Raw genomic sequence first — 15,913 nt, 5'->3', positions numbered from 1 at the left:
CAGCCTCCTATTTGCTTGTCCTTTTAATCAGAGCTGGTTTGGAGACTCTGACTGTGAATCGGGGAGCACGATGGAGACAGCTCTGCATTGTCAACCTGCCCTCAGGAGCTTCTCCCTGTTACAAGGGCCGATAAAGCCAACAACATGCTCAGGAAATTGTTATTTGTACTGGATGAGTCTTTGGGGAAAAAACTCAAGGGCAGATTTGAGAATAAAAGTCTGAGTGGGAGAAAATAACCATTCCAAATACAGTGAGGAAAAGTGGGATTTATGGCCAAGGAGCATGTGGACGTCCGGAGCTGGAAATGCCCGGAGAAGCATCAGGGTCTGGGGGGCCTGACGGGATTCCTGCTGAAGGTGGGCCGGGCCATGGGACATCACTGGGGGCATGTGGGGCCCGAGGGTGGTCTTTCTGCTAAACTGATTAGCAGGACTGTCACTACACCGGACCATGGAGAACTCTCATCAACAGGAAGCATTCATGAGTTTGGATGCATTCAGATTAAGAACTTTGGACTAAAGAACACCAGTGAGAGACCAGAGGTAAGCCAGAGTAGAAGAAGGTTGGGGTCAGGAAGGGCTCACGTCCAGATCATGTAGAGAATTCCATTGAATTGGCACAAGACTCAGACGCTCAGGTAGACGTCTGCACATCATGCACGTTAACACCAACCCTCTCGCAGTGAAAGCACAATCTCTGCTCCGTGTGATCCAGAGGGACAGAGGCCCCAGTCCAGACAGACAGACAGACAGACGGGAGGGGCTGGGAGGCCCTGGAGGCCCAGAGAGGGAGCCTCCAGAGCTACTGGGCAGGTCCCAGGTGCATCGGTGCTGGTGGAACCCTATGTATGGGGTGGTGGGCCCAGCACAGGGACCGGGGGCTCTGCACCCCCAGAAAGCCGAGAGACAGTAACCTCGATGCTCCAGTGGAGAAGGGAGGGAATCTCCAGCCTGGGCTTGGTCAGGGTCTTCCAGGCACTCGGAAGAGGCTGAAAAGTGAGGCCTGAGGGGTGGTGATGGAGTGGGGTCCAGGCCAGGAGAGGCTGTGAGGGGTGGCCGGGTCTGTCCAAGAGACCAGGCCATGGGGGACTCTGGTGCCTCCAGAAGCAGACCCCAGAGTTTCCACGGGAGCAGAGGCTGTGACAACCTCCCATACCACATGCTAGAAGGACGCGTGAGGAGTCCCACACAAACCTGGGGCCTGGGGGCTCGTCATCCGCTCTTATTTATTTATTTATAAAGATTTTATTTATTCATTCGACAGAGAGAGATCACAAGCAGGCAGAGAGCCAGGCAGAGAGAGGGGGAAGCAGGCTCCCCACTGAGCAGAGAGCCCGATGTAGGGCTCGATCCCAGGACCCTGAGATCATGACCTGAGCCGAAGGCAGAGGCTTTAACCCACTGAGCCACCCAGGCGCTCTGCATTCTTCTTTTTTAGGTCGAGCTGAATGTAATTAAAAACCAAAAGATTCAGGAAGTCGTCAAACTGTTCTGACAATTTATTCCTCATTCCCAGTCATCCATGGGAGAACCTCTTGAGGCCGCTACAGTTTAGTGTCTGTGGGCAGCAAGGGAGCCGGTGTTCCACGTGACTTTTCCAGAGGGTGGGTGGGTGGGCAGGGGTCCATGCAGGTGGCAGATGGGCCTGGGGTTCAAGTCCGTGGCTCTGAGCTGGGCGTCCGGGGGCTCTGGTGAGTCCGTGGCCAAGGGAAGTGCCCCGAGCCTCCCAGCAGCCTGGGCTGCCCCCCTGAGATGCCTGTGCTGGGGACAGCCTGTGACAGCTCTCCAGAGAGGGCCAGCCACGCCCTAGGGGCTGGGGGTCAGGTTGAAGCATGGACGAGAGCTTCTGCTCTCAGCCCAGCTCTTTACCAGCGAGGGTGGCCGGCTGGGCTCTGAGTCTCCCAGGCTGCCTGTGGCTGTCCCCAGGCCCGTGCGGCTCTGCCTAGAGCAGGGGTAGAGCCCAGGGGGGACAGAGACCTGCAGAGACAGGGTCCCAGCTGGGCCTGCACAACCTCAGGGCACCAGACCCCGCACCAACCCCGGCGGATGGGCCAGAGGCCGGGCTGGTGTGTGGTCACCCTGGCCAGAGTCTCCGCTGCCCTCTCGACCCAGGAGACCGGGGGTGAGACCCACCTGTCTGAGGTCTGGGCTGGCAGGCTTCAGGAGGGTGTTGGAATGCACATCGATGTGGGGCTCCGGTTGGCTCAGGAGATCCTTGTGGCCCTGCCCTGGTGGCTTTTGTTCAGGAAGAGCTAGCAGAGCCCCTGTGGACCGCCAGCCACAGGACAGTTATGACATGGGACACTGATGACCCTCTGGGCGCATTCACTCCTCCTGTCTGATCCGTGCGGGGACCATGGGGAGAGAACGGAGAGACGCACCAGAGGCTTGACCCCGACCTTCCTGGACTTCGTGGAGTCCCGCTGGGCAGGCAGCCCACAAGGCCCCCAGAGTGGCATTTACTAGTCACTGTGTCCTGGACTCAGCCTCGATGGTCCCCACCTGGCAGGCCCTGACTCTGACACTAGCCCCAGTGGCAGCGGGGGAAGCACCTGCCCAGGGCCTCCTTCCAGCATGTTCCGCCCCTCCCCCACCGGGTGCCAGCCCTCTCCCTGCAGAGTGCTTACTCTTATGTCCTCCGTCCCGTGGCAGGCCCCTTTGCAGTCCCAGGCCTCAGCACCCCGTGCGGCGGCAGCAGGAGCCCCTCCCGGCCTGCTCCTTCCTCCCTCGCACTGCCCCCTCTGTGCTCACACCTGCTGCTGTCCGGAGGGGGTGCTCCCTGCGACCCCACCCCTCACACCCCACTAGTGGCTGCAGCCAGCCCACTCCCTTGGTGGGCCTGCTCCCTTCTGCTATGTGGCCTCTGAGGTGTGTAGAGGAGCTCCTTCCCTGTCCTGGGAACTGTGTCCACTGTGACGGGCTGGCAGACAGATGCTCCATGGTGGCTGTGCAGGGCACTGCCCCCAGCCCCAGCCCCAGACCGGGGACTGCTAGACACACGTCCAGTGGCTTCTGTTACTCTGTGCTGTGACGGTGCCTTTTACCATAGTCTCTGGACAGGACAATGCTTGCACCCACGTGAGGTGTGGGGACGCTGACCCTCCCCTGGGTGTTCTGTGTCCCATGTGTGGGCAGACATCTGAGGAGCGCCGGTGTGCATGGGCGAGGAAGCCCCATGCTCCGCGTGCTCTGTCCTCTGAGCGGTCCAGAGACCCCAGACCCCAGACCAGGGGCCCACAGGAGACTCCCGGGTCCTAGGATCCTAGGCTTGAGCCACAGACTGCTCCCTCCCCTGCCCCCTGGGCTTCACAGGTTGGTAGCCACGGAGCCAAGCACGGCCCCTGGTGGCAGGAAGCCGCTCCCCGCCAAGAGAGAGCTCTCCAGAAACTGGGACAGAAATGGGACCAGGACCCAGTGGGCAGGATGGAAAAGAGCCCCCACTGGTCTGGGGTGGGCTGCGGACGCCGGTTCCCATGGGAACGGGAGTTGTAGGCAGGGAAAGGAGACTGTGGGGCTGGGGTCCGCCTGGGGCCGCGCCAGACGCCAGACCCGGCAAGGCTCGTGGCACAGCCTCTACCATTCAAAATGGGAACTTTTCATCTTTAAAGAGAGAAAAAAATCCAAACTGTATTCATATATGAAACTGTACTCATTATATTTTAATTATAAATGCAACAAAGCACAGTTACCATTTAGATTTAAACATCTGTTGGGCCTGGGATCCAGTCAGGTCACGGGGGTGCGGAGTGCTGTCGGTCGGGTCAGCAGAGGCCCCGCCTCCTGGTGAGCTCAGGGGAGGGGGTATGGTGTGGGAGGGGGCTCTGCTGGGGGGGTGTCTCAGCGGGGGAGGTCTGCAAGCTTCAGGGCAGCCGGGGGCACGGGGAGAGAGCCCAGCAGTCTCACTGGGTTTAGGAAACAGGGTTCGGAGTTGGAAGAGGTGAGGGAATCTGGAAAGTGTGGGGACGGTGCCCAGGAGGAAGGAGGGATGGGAGCCTCAGAGACCTGGCCATGGCCCCCAGGGACGCTGCCTGAGTCCTGACCTGCCCACGGGCCGAGCCTCAAGTCCTGAGAAGGAACGTCCGGGAGGCTGCGGCTCAGATCCTGGAGCGAACAGAGGCTGCGGACAGGGTGTGCTCCCGGCAGCTGGGACAGGAGCCGGATACCTGGGCCTGGGATCAGCTTGTGGCACACACACCCTGATTCTAAAATTCATGTGGGAATGCAAGGGACCCCGAAGAGTCCAAGTAATTATGGAGAAGAGCGAACTTGAGGTGCACACCCGCTGAAGTGAAAATGTCCCAGCGAGCCCTGGAAGTCAAGGGCGTTGCATTAGCATAAGAAGAGAGAGAGAGAGAGAGAGAGAGAGAGAGAGAGAGAGAGAGAGAACAGGGCAGAGAGCCCGGAAATAGAAGCATGGCATTGGCTAAATGAATTTTGATGAAAGTGCCAAGGTTATTCAATTGGGAAAGAATTTTCTCTTTAACACATGCTTTGAAAAATGGAATATTTGTATAAAAAATTAGCATCTCCATGCTTACCTTACCACCTGTGCAAAATTTAACACCAAATGGCTCATAGACTTAAATTAAAACTTCTTGAAGAAACTAGGGAAAATATTTGGAAGTATGAGGCTAGGCAAAGAGTTCCCTAAATTGAACATGCACAAAATACAAAAAAAAAAAAAAAACCCACAAATGCAAACAAAATTGCTAAACTGAATTTCATTAAAACTGAAACGTTTGCTGTTCAAAATACTCCAGTTAGAACCGTGGTGAGACAAGCCATGGATGGGGAGAAAATACATCAAAACCCATGTCTAATCAAGATCCTGTCCACTGAACCCTTGTAAGGAGCTCTTACAAGTCAGTAATTAAGACGAAACAGAGCTGTGGACGTTGAGCAGGACGTTCCTGGCGTACCCACGGCCAGCGAGACAAGACACGCTCACGGAATTAGCTGCTGGGGAAACAGGGGAGAACGCGCGTTAGTGCTGCGGCTTCCGTCCGCCACACGGACAAGCAAACAGAAGTGACGGAGCCGGTTGTGCTTCACGTTCATAGTCCACCACGTCGTGGGGGAGGGGCCACCCCAGGTGACTCTCCAACGCGGTATTTTGACCTTGTAGTCCCAGGCTAAAGACAGAACAAACCACAAATCAATACCCAGTGGCATCCGTCGGCCTCCTGGAAGCTCCGGATGTGTGTTGTGGGGTTAATCACATGGACGAACAGGTCGTGGATGGGGGTGGCGAGCTGCCTTCTTAGGGGAATGCGGAAGTGGGGATGCTGGCGTCGGCCCCAGGCCGTGGGAGTGGAGCAGGGGCCCAGGGTGGCTTCTTGGCGATGCATGACAGAGAGGCGCTGTGTGTGTGTGTGTGTGTGTGTGTGTGTGCGCACAATTCCCAGAAAGAAGGAGCTGGGAAAGTATTTCTGGAGCATTTTCTTTTTTTAAATTTAAATTTAAAATCTTAGTTTCAATGTAGTGTTCGGTAGTTCGTCAGTTGCACGCAACACCCAGTGCTCACCACATCACATTCCCTCCTTAATGCCCGTCACGCGGTTTCTCCATCCCCACACCCACCTCTTTCTGAGACCTTCACTTTGTTCTGGAACCCAGAGCCTCTCATGGTTTGTCTCCCTCTCCGATTTCTTCCCATTCAGTTTCCCTCCTTCCCCTGTGGTCCTCCGCGCTATTCCTCATGTTCTACGTATGAGTGAAACCAGAGGATGATCGACTCTCTCTGCCTGACTTACTTCACTCAGCATCATCCCGTCCAGTCCCCTCCATGTCGATGCCAATGGTGGGTGTTCATCCTTTCTGATGGCTGAGGAATACTCCATAGTGTATATGGACCACATCTTCTTTATCCATTGTCTGTTGAAGGACATCTCGGCTCCTTCCACAGTTTGGTGACTGTGGCTATTGCTGCTGTGAACACCGGTGCACGTGCCCCTTCTTTCTCTACATCTGTATCTTTGGGGTAAAAACCTTAGTGCAATTGCTGGGTCATAGGGCAGCTCTGTTTTTACCTTCTTGAGGGACATTTACTCATTCGAGCCAGGCAGGAAAAGAACAAGGTGATTCCGGAACACCTTCTATTCTTCTGGGCAGAAAGCAAGAATATGGACCAAGAATGGCAGAACGACCCCAGGGCCTGGAGCTCAGCAAAGACACTGAGGCAGCGTAAAGGGACTCCTATTGGCCAAACATGGAGCAAGTTAAGCATCTAACACATGACGACAGTAGCGGGTTATGACCTGGAAGTGGTAAGGATCCCTGAGATTCAGCGGGTTACCCCCACACAGACACACGTACGCGCACATCGATAAACATCTCTGCCCAGAGTGTGCCCAGACACACGCACACTCGTCCCTTCCTTCCCGTAAAACCCCACGGACAGAGATACACGTAGTGGTGGGTTAGAAAACCGTTGTTTGTCAACCACGGTGTGAGGCATTGCTTGAGGCCACTGTCACCTGGACACTGGGAAGAGTGGAATGAAGAAACAAGGTGTTTACATCGTTTCAAAGCGTCTCCCCCCGGGAGAGCCGTATCACACTCACCCCACACTCGAGGGACCTGGGACACGCCGCCTTCCCCAGGTGGCAGGGAGAAGGGCACCAACAGCTCCCACACCCTGCACAGAGGACCCCCTTCTACATCTGACAGAAGCGCATCACCAGACCCGAGCCCGTGGAAACACGACACAAACCCAGGCTGGGCGAGGGTCACCTTACAAAACAGAGGGCCTGCACTTTTCAGACGTACCGGCATTTTGGAGAGCACAGGACGGAGGGACTATTCCAGGCTGAACAGCTAGACAGGACGACAGACACGGCGGGCGGCGCGGGGCTGCGTTCCAGACATGCTTTCTGCTGCTTTAAAGAACGTCAGTGTGACCACCCGCGAACCTCGAGTCAGATCCGTACCGGATTGCACGGCACCGGCGTCGAGGTCCCGATCTTGATCATCGTGCTGCGGTTCCATAGACGATGCCTTCGCTTCTGGGAGTCACGCACGGAAGCCTCGTTCAGGACGGTCAGGGAGAGCGTCTCTGGTGAGAGAAGTTTGAGGGGTGACGTGTCTGAGAATCCGGAGGGTGAAGGTGAGTTTCTGCACTGATTAGGCAACTTTAAGTCTGAGGTGATTTCAAAGTGAGGTGTGGCTACAAGAAACTGAATGTCAGCAGACTGAATTATGACGAGGGTCATGTCATGTTCACCACTTGGAAAAGTTAGGGACACAGGTGACCGCAGCTCAGGGCCGTGGCCTAAGTAAGGGCAGAGACGCCCTGCCCGTGACCGGTCCGCTCGGTTCCAACTCCAGGAGCACACGCAAGCATGGAGTGGACTTGAGTTAGCGAAGGTTATGAGGGAAAACGCCCAGGACTTCCTTCAGGGATGGGGAGGTGGAGTGAACCCCCACGGCCCGTGACAGGTGCCTCACGAGCTGGTGTGTCCGGCCGACAGGGCAGTGGGTCTGAGCTAGGTGGGCGCCAGGGCAGAACTTCCCAAAGCTCTTCCTGAGAAAAGCCGCAGAACGCTCGGTGCGATATGAAACGTGGGGTTGAAGAACATTCCAGACCACACTTCTCTGTGCTTACGGATACACGTTACTGATTATGGAACGATCACAAATAGGCCAGGAATGATATTGATTTCGGCCCGGCTGTCATTTCTGGGAACGGAAGGTGAGTATAAGGAGGACTTTAGAAATATAGGGGATATTTCATTTTATGATGAATAATCTGAAAACAGGATGACAGAAAGTGAAGATTTATTAGTCCGCGTGGCGGGAATGCATGTGTGCGTTAACTTAATCGCTGTCCTTTTCCGAGCATTTGGAATGTTTCCTCATAAAGTACAGTAATCCAGAGTAAGAATACGACCTCCTTTTGCCCGTGCGTCTTCCTCACCCCTGGGCCAGGCCTGCGTCCCCAGCTGGGGTCAGCCGGCGGGGTGGGAGGTCAGAGCGGGAGGCCCCCCCTGCCGGCACCCGCAGGGCTCCTGGGATTGCCGACTTCAAGTGCGCATGCGGGAGAGCTCTGGGTGCGTCGCCTGGATCCCGGGGGTGGAAAGAGAGACCCAGTGTCTGTGCCCTGTCCCTCTTGCCCGCCCCAGAGGGTCTCAGGCCGCCTGGGACCCTCCCCCAGACCCCGGCTCCGCACGCAGCCGCTCTACTTCCCCGCCGTTTCAATCACTTTGCCCTCCTCACCTCATCAGACCGTTAGGTGGCCCTAACCCAGGCCACCTCCCCTTCCTACACCCTGCAACACCTGGCCAGCTGCATTTTTAAGCTCCCGTTGGGTTGTCCAGCATGTGGCCGACGTCTTGCCCCGCCCTCTGCCTGGACATCGGCCCACGCCCCCCTCACCCCCGTCTGCACACGCTTTCCTTCTGGCCCTGTGGTCTCAGTGGGGAGGTCCCGCCTGTGACCTCGCGTCTCTCTGGGTTTCATGCTGCTTGTGTGCATGGCCTCTGCCTGGCCTTCAGCCCATTCCGCAGGTGGGTGGGACCACCCCTTGTCCAGGGCCTTACACCCCTGCTCTTGGCTAATGAGCTCACTTGGCAGCTTTTCTGTGAGGGACATGCCTCCGCCTCCCCAAACGAGCGGGAAGCAGGGCTCGGGGTCCGGAGGCCTCTGGGGCCTGCTGGGTGGGGGGCGTCCCTGAGCTCTGGCCCCTGCGCTTGCTGCCCTGCGCTCCGGGTCGTGTTGCTGCCCTGGGCACCCCCCACGCAGGGCTGTGGGTCTGGCTGTTGCAGCCTCTCGGAGCTGGGACGCCCATGACCTGCTGTGGAGACGAGCGTCTGTCCCGGAACTCGGGGCTCGCTCAGGGGCTCTGATGCCGCCACTCCAAGGAGCAGAAGCTGGAGTTTGAGCAGTTTTAGGGGAACCACTCGCCAAAGTGCAGCAAGTATTTCTGCTCTGCGGGGCCGTTCATCCGAGAGCAGCTCACACGCATGTACGGCCCAGGGAGCCTGTATTTCAATTCTATCGGGCTTAATAGGTTGTAAACTAAGAACAGCAAATGTAACGCTACATAAAATCACTAGCCTGAGCCAAACAGGTGAGTAATTGGCATCTGATGACTTTGAACTATCAACTTTTGTAGAGTCATGCGTTGTGGCTATTTCTACGTGAGGTCAGCCACAGTTGGATTTGCTCAAAAGACATCCACTTAATAGTGTCATTTCCTTAATTGGAATAGGCAGCGAGAAACCCATTTTCATACAATGAAATGCAGGGGTTTCAAGATAAATTTTATTAGACCCACTGTGATTTCTTAAGCTCAGCCTGAGAAAGGCCTGTAGGAAATAAAAGAAGGATTCGACTTGATAATGTGACTGTGAAAGCAGTTTTCAGGGTATAAACTTGGTTTTTCAAAGTCATGATGTTGACAGACACACTGCTGACGATGCCCTTCTATAAACACGCGGTTCCCTGCTGTTACCACCCGATCACAGCGTGGTGGTCGTCCACGTGGTAGATTCGATCTTGACCGGACGGGAAACCCAGGGAGTGGGCCGTCCACGCGCTCTGGGAGGGGCACGAACTCCCTTTTGTGCACCCCCCGCCCCTGCCCTGGGCTCATGATCCAGCCGTCGGGGCAGGGCCGCGGCCACGGGCGCAGCCTCCTGCTGGGACAGGCTTCACGTGTTCTCTCTTTGTCCCCGTTGTCGCTAGCTACGTACGTACGCGTGTAAGTTTTGAGCATTTGCCCCGCTCGGCAGTGAGACGGCAGCGCCATCGAGAGTCCCCGTGGATTCCGTGTCTCCGCCAGGACGGTGGGCTGGGAGCCCCTCGCTCGCTCACCCCCCGGGAGCGTCAAGGAGCAGCGGCAGGTGAGCGATGCCGGCTCGGCCACAGCTCTGGGAGCGGCCAGGTGCAGGCTCCCCCGAGGGACTGTCCAGTTGAGAACAGGCCACACACTGAAGGGCGGGATGTTTGGTGACGTTTTGCTTGTCGCCCTGCACCTCCCCCGTGTGGCATGGTGTCCTGGGGGGAAGCTGTGGGATCCCAGTTCCTCGAGTAGCACAGAGGGAAGGAGGAAAAGCGGGCTGGGCTGCCGGCAGGACTGGTTTCTGTGTTTTCCGACTTGGAGCTAACGAGGGAATGGGCATGGTGGGGGTCTCGGGCCCGATTGAGGCAGTGGTGGCACCAAAGCCCGTGAAAGACTTGCAGGGGCCTGGGGGTGAGAGGTGCCAGGCTGAGAAACACACGAGGCTCCGAGAAGAAGCAGAGGAGAGACCCTTGGAGGAAGTTAAGATGCTTAAAAGTGATCATGTTGGCAGGGGAATTGGGGAAAAAAGCAGATACCCCTGCTTGGGGCCGGCGGGGAGGGGAACGCATGCCCAGAAAAGGCCCGAGAAGACCTTCAGCCTTCTGGGGTCATCAGGACACGTCTCCCCACGCACAGTCCGAAAACAAGGCCTGGGCCAGGTGCGTGTTTTTCAACAGAAGACTACAGGCCTACAAGGAAATAGGAAAACGTGGCGCGTTCAAGGGAAGAAAATGTTTCTCGAGAGCTGACCCTAAGGAAACGTATGTTTCAAACTTGCTTATTGGACAAAGACTTTGCGATCTCCCTTCTGTAAGGTCTAGAGTTAGAGGAAGACACAAATCAGGAAAACAACATACGAACAAAGTGAGAATATCAACAAAGACATTATAGGGAAGGGACTGAACAGAAGTTCCTGAGCCACAGAACATACATCCAGACCACACGCGCGACTAATTGGCAGACGTGTGGGGGCAATTCTGAGGGGGATCTTTTCTACCGATGACGCTGGGATCGTTGGCTGTCCAGACGCAAGAAGGAAAAGTAACTTCCATCCGTATCTCGCGTCACACACAAAAGGTAAGTCCAAATGGGTCATAGATCTAATTGTAAAACCTAAAACCAGAAACTTCTAGAAGAAAACGTAGAACGGAACCTTTATATCTTAGGCTGCATCAAAATTTCTAAGGTTTAACAGCAAACAGACGGTCCACGAAGGAAAGAGAAGATAAATCACCCCACACCATGCTTAGGAACCTGCCGTTTGGACTCACTGCTAAGAACATGAAAAGACAAGCTACAGACCGGAGCCGGGATCCTCGCAACCACACGTCTGAGAGCGGAGCTGTGCACGGAATGTGTAGGACTCACACTGAAATAAGAAGGAAACAACTCAACTTCAAGTGGGCGAGAGAACTGACCGTGCAGCCCACGCAGATGGCGCCCGGGGCGGGGTAGCGCAGGAAGACACTCTCTCTCCCCCTGTCTCTCTCTCTCTCTCTCACGTTAGTGTGACACAGGGTTGCAGAATGAGCCTGTTTTCATGGAACCACAAAGCCAAAACCTGCACCAGATAAATGAAGGATGAAGAGGAGGAACCAGAGCAAAGCCCACAGAAAACCATCAATTCCCAAAGAGACAGCCACAGAGAGAGAAACAAGCCAAACGGCCAGAAACAGTCCGTGGGGCAGCAGTAGGGGCTCCCCGTCAATATCCTCGTCCCTCAGTAATGACTCTAACTGGGAATGAACTCAGGCCCCCCGTCCTCTGCCCGGGGTAGCTGAGCGGACGAATAAAGACGCTCGAACACGCGCCGCAGGAAACTCGGTCCAGTTCGGAGGAAACACACGGGCTCACAGTGAAGAGGTGGAAAGAGATATTCCATCAGAGAGGAAATCAGAGGAGAGTCGTGTAACTACACTTCCATCAGACGAAATAGACTTCGGGTCAAGACTGTGGCGAGGGACAAGGAAGGTCAGCACGCCATGGTCAAGGAGTCTGCGCATCGGGGGTCATCACCGTTACCGCAGCGGAACGCCCGAACACACGAAGCCAACAACAGATCCGAAGGGAGAGACAGCGAGACAGGAGAGCAGGGACCCCACACTCCACTCTCCGTCATGGTAGGTCACTCGGACAGGAAATCAATAAGGAAACACTGGACCGTATCTTAGACCAATGGACCCAACAGACACACACGGGACTTTCCATCCAGCAGTGGCAGACGCATTCTTCTCCGGCACACAGAGCACTCTGGGACGAGATCGTCTGTCAGGGCACCGGACAGGCCTTGGCAGCCACACGAAGACTGAAATTGTGCCAAACACTGTCCCTGACCACAACGGATGAGACCAGAAACCGGTAACAAGAGAAAACAGGAAGGTTCACAAATATGTGGAAATTAAACAGCACAGTCCTTAACGCTTCTTTGAATTTAAAGAAGGAATCCAAAGGGAAATCCAGAAACATCCCACAGGGCGGTGGTTTCTCTCTGCCTAAAAAATGGATGTGAGCGAAGCCCAGAGCCAAGCCAGTGGCCCAAGCTGGCTGGCAGCCTCTTGGTCCTGATGGACAGAGGGCCACCGGGATCTGGGAGTGAGAAGGGAGGAAGCCAGGACAGTCCCTCTGATGGGGAGCAGGACTAGGCGGTGTGACCGTGCGTGGGGCCTGGGACACCCATCAGCAGGCAGGAGTTGGGAGGCCGCTCGGCAGATGGGTCGGGGCCTCAGCAGGGGCTCTGAGTGCAGGCGGCGGAAGCATCTTCTCCTTATCCGCCGCTCAGGGCCTCGTTGTCCCCACCCTGGGCCCAGGCTCAGACGGGCCGGCCTCCCCTGGGGCCTCCCCTGGGGCCTCCCCTGGGGCCACAGCCGGGGCGCGGTGCGTGTGCAGGCAGGAGGCATGCAGGTGGTGGACCCCTCTGCGGCCATGCCCGGAGTGGGCCTCACCCCCACCCGAGACAAGTTCAACGTCCGTGGGGCACGCCCTCCCCTGGCCGCGAGTGCGGGCACCTTCGAGGGCACGGAGACCCCGCCAGGCTCACACGCGGCCTATCGGCCTCGTCCCCTTCAGGACCAAGGGAGGCGTGTGTTGAACGTGGCTCTCCACCCCCGGCAAGTGCGAGTCTGTCTTTCTGGATCGAGGCCTCCGTTCTCGTGACTTCGCTTGCAGGAGAGGCCCCATCTGCCGGCTCTGACAGCCAAGCCTGCTCCGCGCCCAGGAAAGGCTCCGTGGGTGAGGGCCGCGGCCGGCCACAGCGGAGCAGATGGGCCGGTCCCCCAGGGGGTCGCTTCCAACCGTTCACTTCTGGAGGACAAAGACCGGAGCTCCTTCCTGGTGTGGACGGGCCTGGACGAGAGAACGTCCCATATTCGCGCGGAATTGAATTAATCAGACATTTGGTGGAAGCCCGAGCCGCGGAGGGGTCCTTCATCCCGAGATTTCCTGAGTCTCATTCAAGGAAGTAGGAAACCGCGATTCACAGGCCTGTTTCCAATGTGCTCGAGCACAATACACTCGGTTTTGCAGCAAAAAGGTGAAAATGGGCTTTTACAACAACCAACTTCAGTCGCACCGTAATGAACCCAGCACGCGGGTCGTCTGCCTCAGCCCTGGAACGGGGTCTTGTCAGAGAGCGCGGCCATCCGGTCGCCGGCGGCTGGGGACTCGCGAGCTTCGACGTGCGCGGGACTCAGAGCGTTCTGAGCGGCATAAACGGCCATATGGAATTTACCCGGAGAGAACTCTCTCTCTCCATGGTTCGGATTTTGGACTTGTGCCATATTTACATAAGAAATCACATTTGGGTCTTATTTGCATGTCACATTGGCAAAAGCTCTTTCTGAGAGCGGCGGCGAAGTCAGCAGCCACAGGCATCCCGCACGCCCGACGCCTCCGAGGGCCCCTGAGCCGGGAGCACCCTCCCCGGCGATACCGGTTCAAGTCTCAGCCCGCCGCTTCCGTGTCCCCATAACGATCAGGTTAAACGTGTGACCACGCGTCTGCGGTCCCCATTGTCGGACGGACCGTGTGCAGGAAGCCGCTTGCCCACAGGGCGGCGCGTCCTCGCGGGTGGAGGACGAATGTGCAGGGCGTTCCCACGCCAGGTGTTTGGGTCACTTTTGTGTGTCCTCCTTCTTGGTGTTCTGAGAAGCACCCAGAATCTTCTCGAGATGCGGGCCGAGTGTGGGGCGTGAGGGACCCTGGCCTTGTCCGTGGTGGGTGGGACCTGCCAAGGGCCGCCTCGGAAGAAGCTCCGGAAACATGGGGACAGCCGGTGAGGACAGAAGCCCTGGTTCCCCACAAAGGCTCTGCGGCCACCCACTGAGGGAAGCCAGGAGGCCGCTGCTTCTCCCTCGTCGGAGCAGGAGGGAGACCCTCTCTCTCTCGCCTCCCCTGCATCCCGGGGGCTCTCTCCCTAGGCCCTGGGAAAACGAGGGTCCCACCCTTGGGGACTGGGAGCTGGGATGCCTTAGGCCTTTGGGCACCACGTGCAAGAGAAGGAAGGCAGAGTCGTTCTGCTCATTCAGTGTCCACTCTTGTCCTGCGAACCCCACGCCTGAACGCGGGGCGGGGACCCTCCCGCAGGGCCGCGGGCATCCGGAGCCCCAGGCCAGAGCAACAGCAGCCGTGGCCTGAGCCGCCGGGCACTGGCTCCCGGCTCCGGACCCGCAGAGCCACGCTGTGGTGGGTGGAGCAGAGCAGGACAGGGACCTGGCTGATGGCGTCCCGTCAGACACAGGGCACGAGAGGAGCCAGACGGAAAGTGCCCAGAGCTCTGTCGGGGTCCTGCACCCTCAGGCGCAAGCCCCCAGCCCCTCGAGAACAGTCTGGGGTCTGAGGCACACGGACTCGCCTCCTCCCTCCCCGCGTGCAGGTGGCCCGGCTGGTGTTGGCTGGTGAGTCTGCGCGAGGAAGGGTTGCCCGCCCCATCTCTCTCGCCTCTGCCAGGCGCCTGGCCCTTGAAGGCAGGGGTGTCCCTGGGGGTTTGTCCCGCAGTGTTGTCTGGGCATGTGAGCGGATCGGTGCCTTCTCGGTCAGGGGCGCTCGACCGCCCGCCGGCTGTTCCCCGCCACCTGTCCCTGTCCTGCAGCCCTTCTTCAGCTGCCGCGGACCCTGCACAGCCCACACTGGCAGCAGGCCTCTGCCCCGGGCTCCGTCGGCACACCCTGCACTGCATGCCCTGGGGTCCCGGCCAGCTTCTCTGTTTTTGGATCCCCAAAGCCAGGTAACCGCTGCAGGTCTGTCTTGGAGACCCATAAGCAGCTATTTTTATAAATAACCGGCTTGACAGGAAACAAGATTGAACTTTCTGGTTGATAAATCCCTTTTTTTCGATTGGTGTGAATTTTTCCTTTTGGGACTCTGAGTAGGAATGGAGATACGGGAAAATAAAACCTTTATTTCTTTGTGCAAAAGCTGCTCCTGGAATCTAACTGTGGCCGGACACCTCTCTGTCCCTTGCGAATCCTAGAGGATTCCCTTTCTCCAGGAGCCACTCTCCTGGGGTCACTCCATCCAGTTCCCCAAACGGCCCTGACTGTGTGGTCGGTTGTGGGGGGCTCCACTGTGTGCCTGACGCACGGCCGGCGCAGACCCAGTGGATGGTGGGACCCTGGGCAGGGGGTATCTGACGTGCTGAGCCCGATGCAGGACTTGACCCCAGGACTCCAGGATTATGACCTGAACTCAAGGCAGACGCTTCATGGACCTGCCCCGCCACCGCGTCCCTTGGTGTGCACGGGGTCTTCCTGTTCAATTCCACTGTTGGGCGGAGGCCATACTCAGCAGAACTGCATTGTAGCTTTCTGTGCCTGCGTCCTGTCTGTGGGTCCTCCGGTTTCCAGGTGCTGGGACTTGACCTCTGTCTGCACCCTTGGACCTGCTGCTGGGACAGCGTGCAAGGTGGCGGGGCCCTCGCGGGGGCCCTCAGACGCTAGCCTGCTGGGGGAGGGGTGCACAGTGCCCCTTCCTGGTCTGCAGCGGCCGATGGATTCAACTCAGCACAGACCATCTGTTCTCGCAGTGGGGGTCGCTGCAGACGCTCCCGAGCCGGTGCCATGGGGACAGGGCAGCGTGTGGGCTCTGTTCTGCAGCCCCGGCCTCGGCTGGACGGCGCCGGCCCTGCTCACTGCGGGG

Source organism: Mustela nigripes, chromosome 4, assembly GCF_022355385.1.
Source record: "Mustela nigripes isolate SB6536 chromosome 4, MUSNIG.SB6536, whole genome shotgun sequence".
NCBI classification, from domain to species: Eukaryota; Metazoa; Chordata; class Mammalia; order Carnivora; family Mustelidae; genus Mustela; species Mustela nigripes.
Note: the sequence above shows the minus strand (reverse complement) of the source record.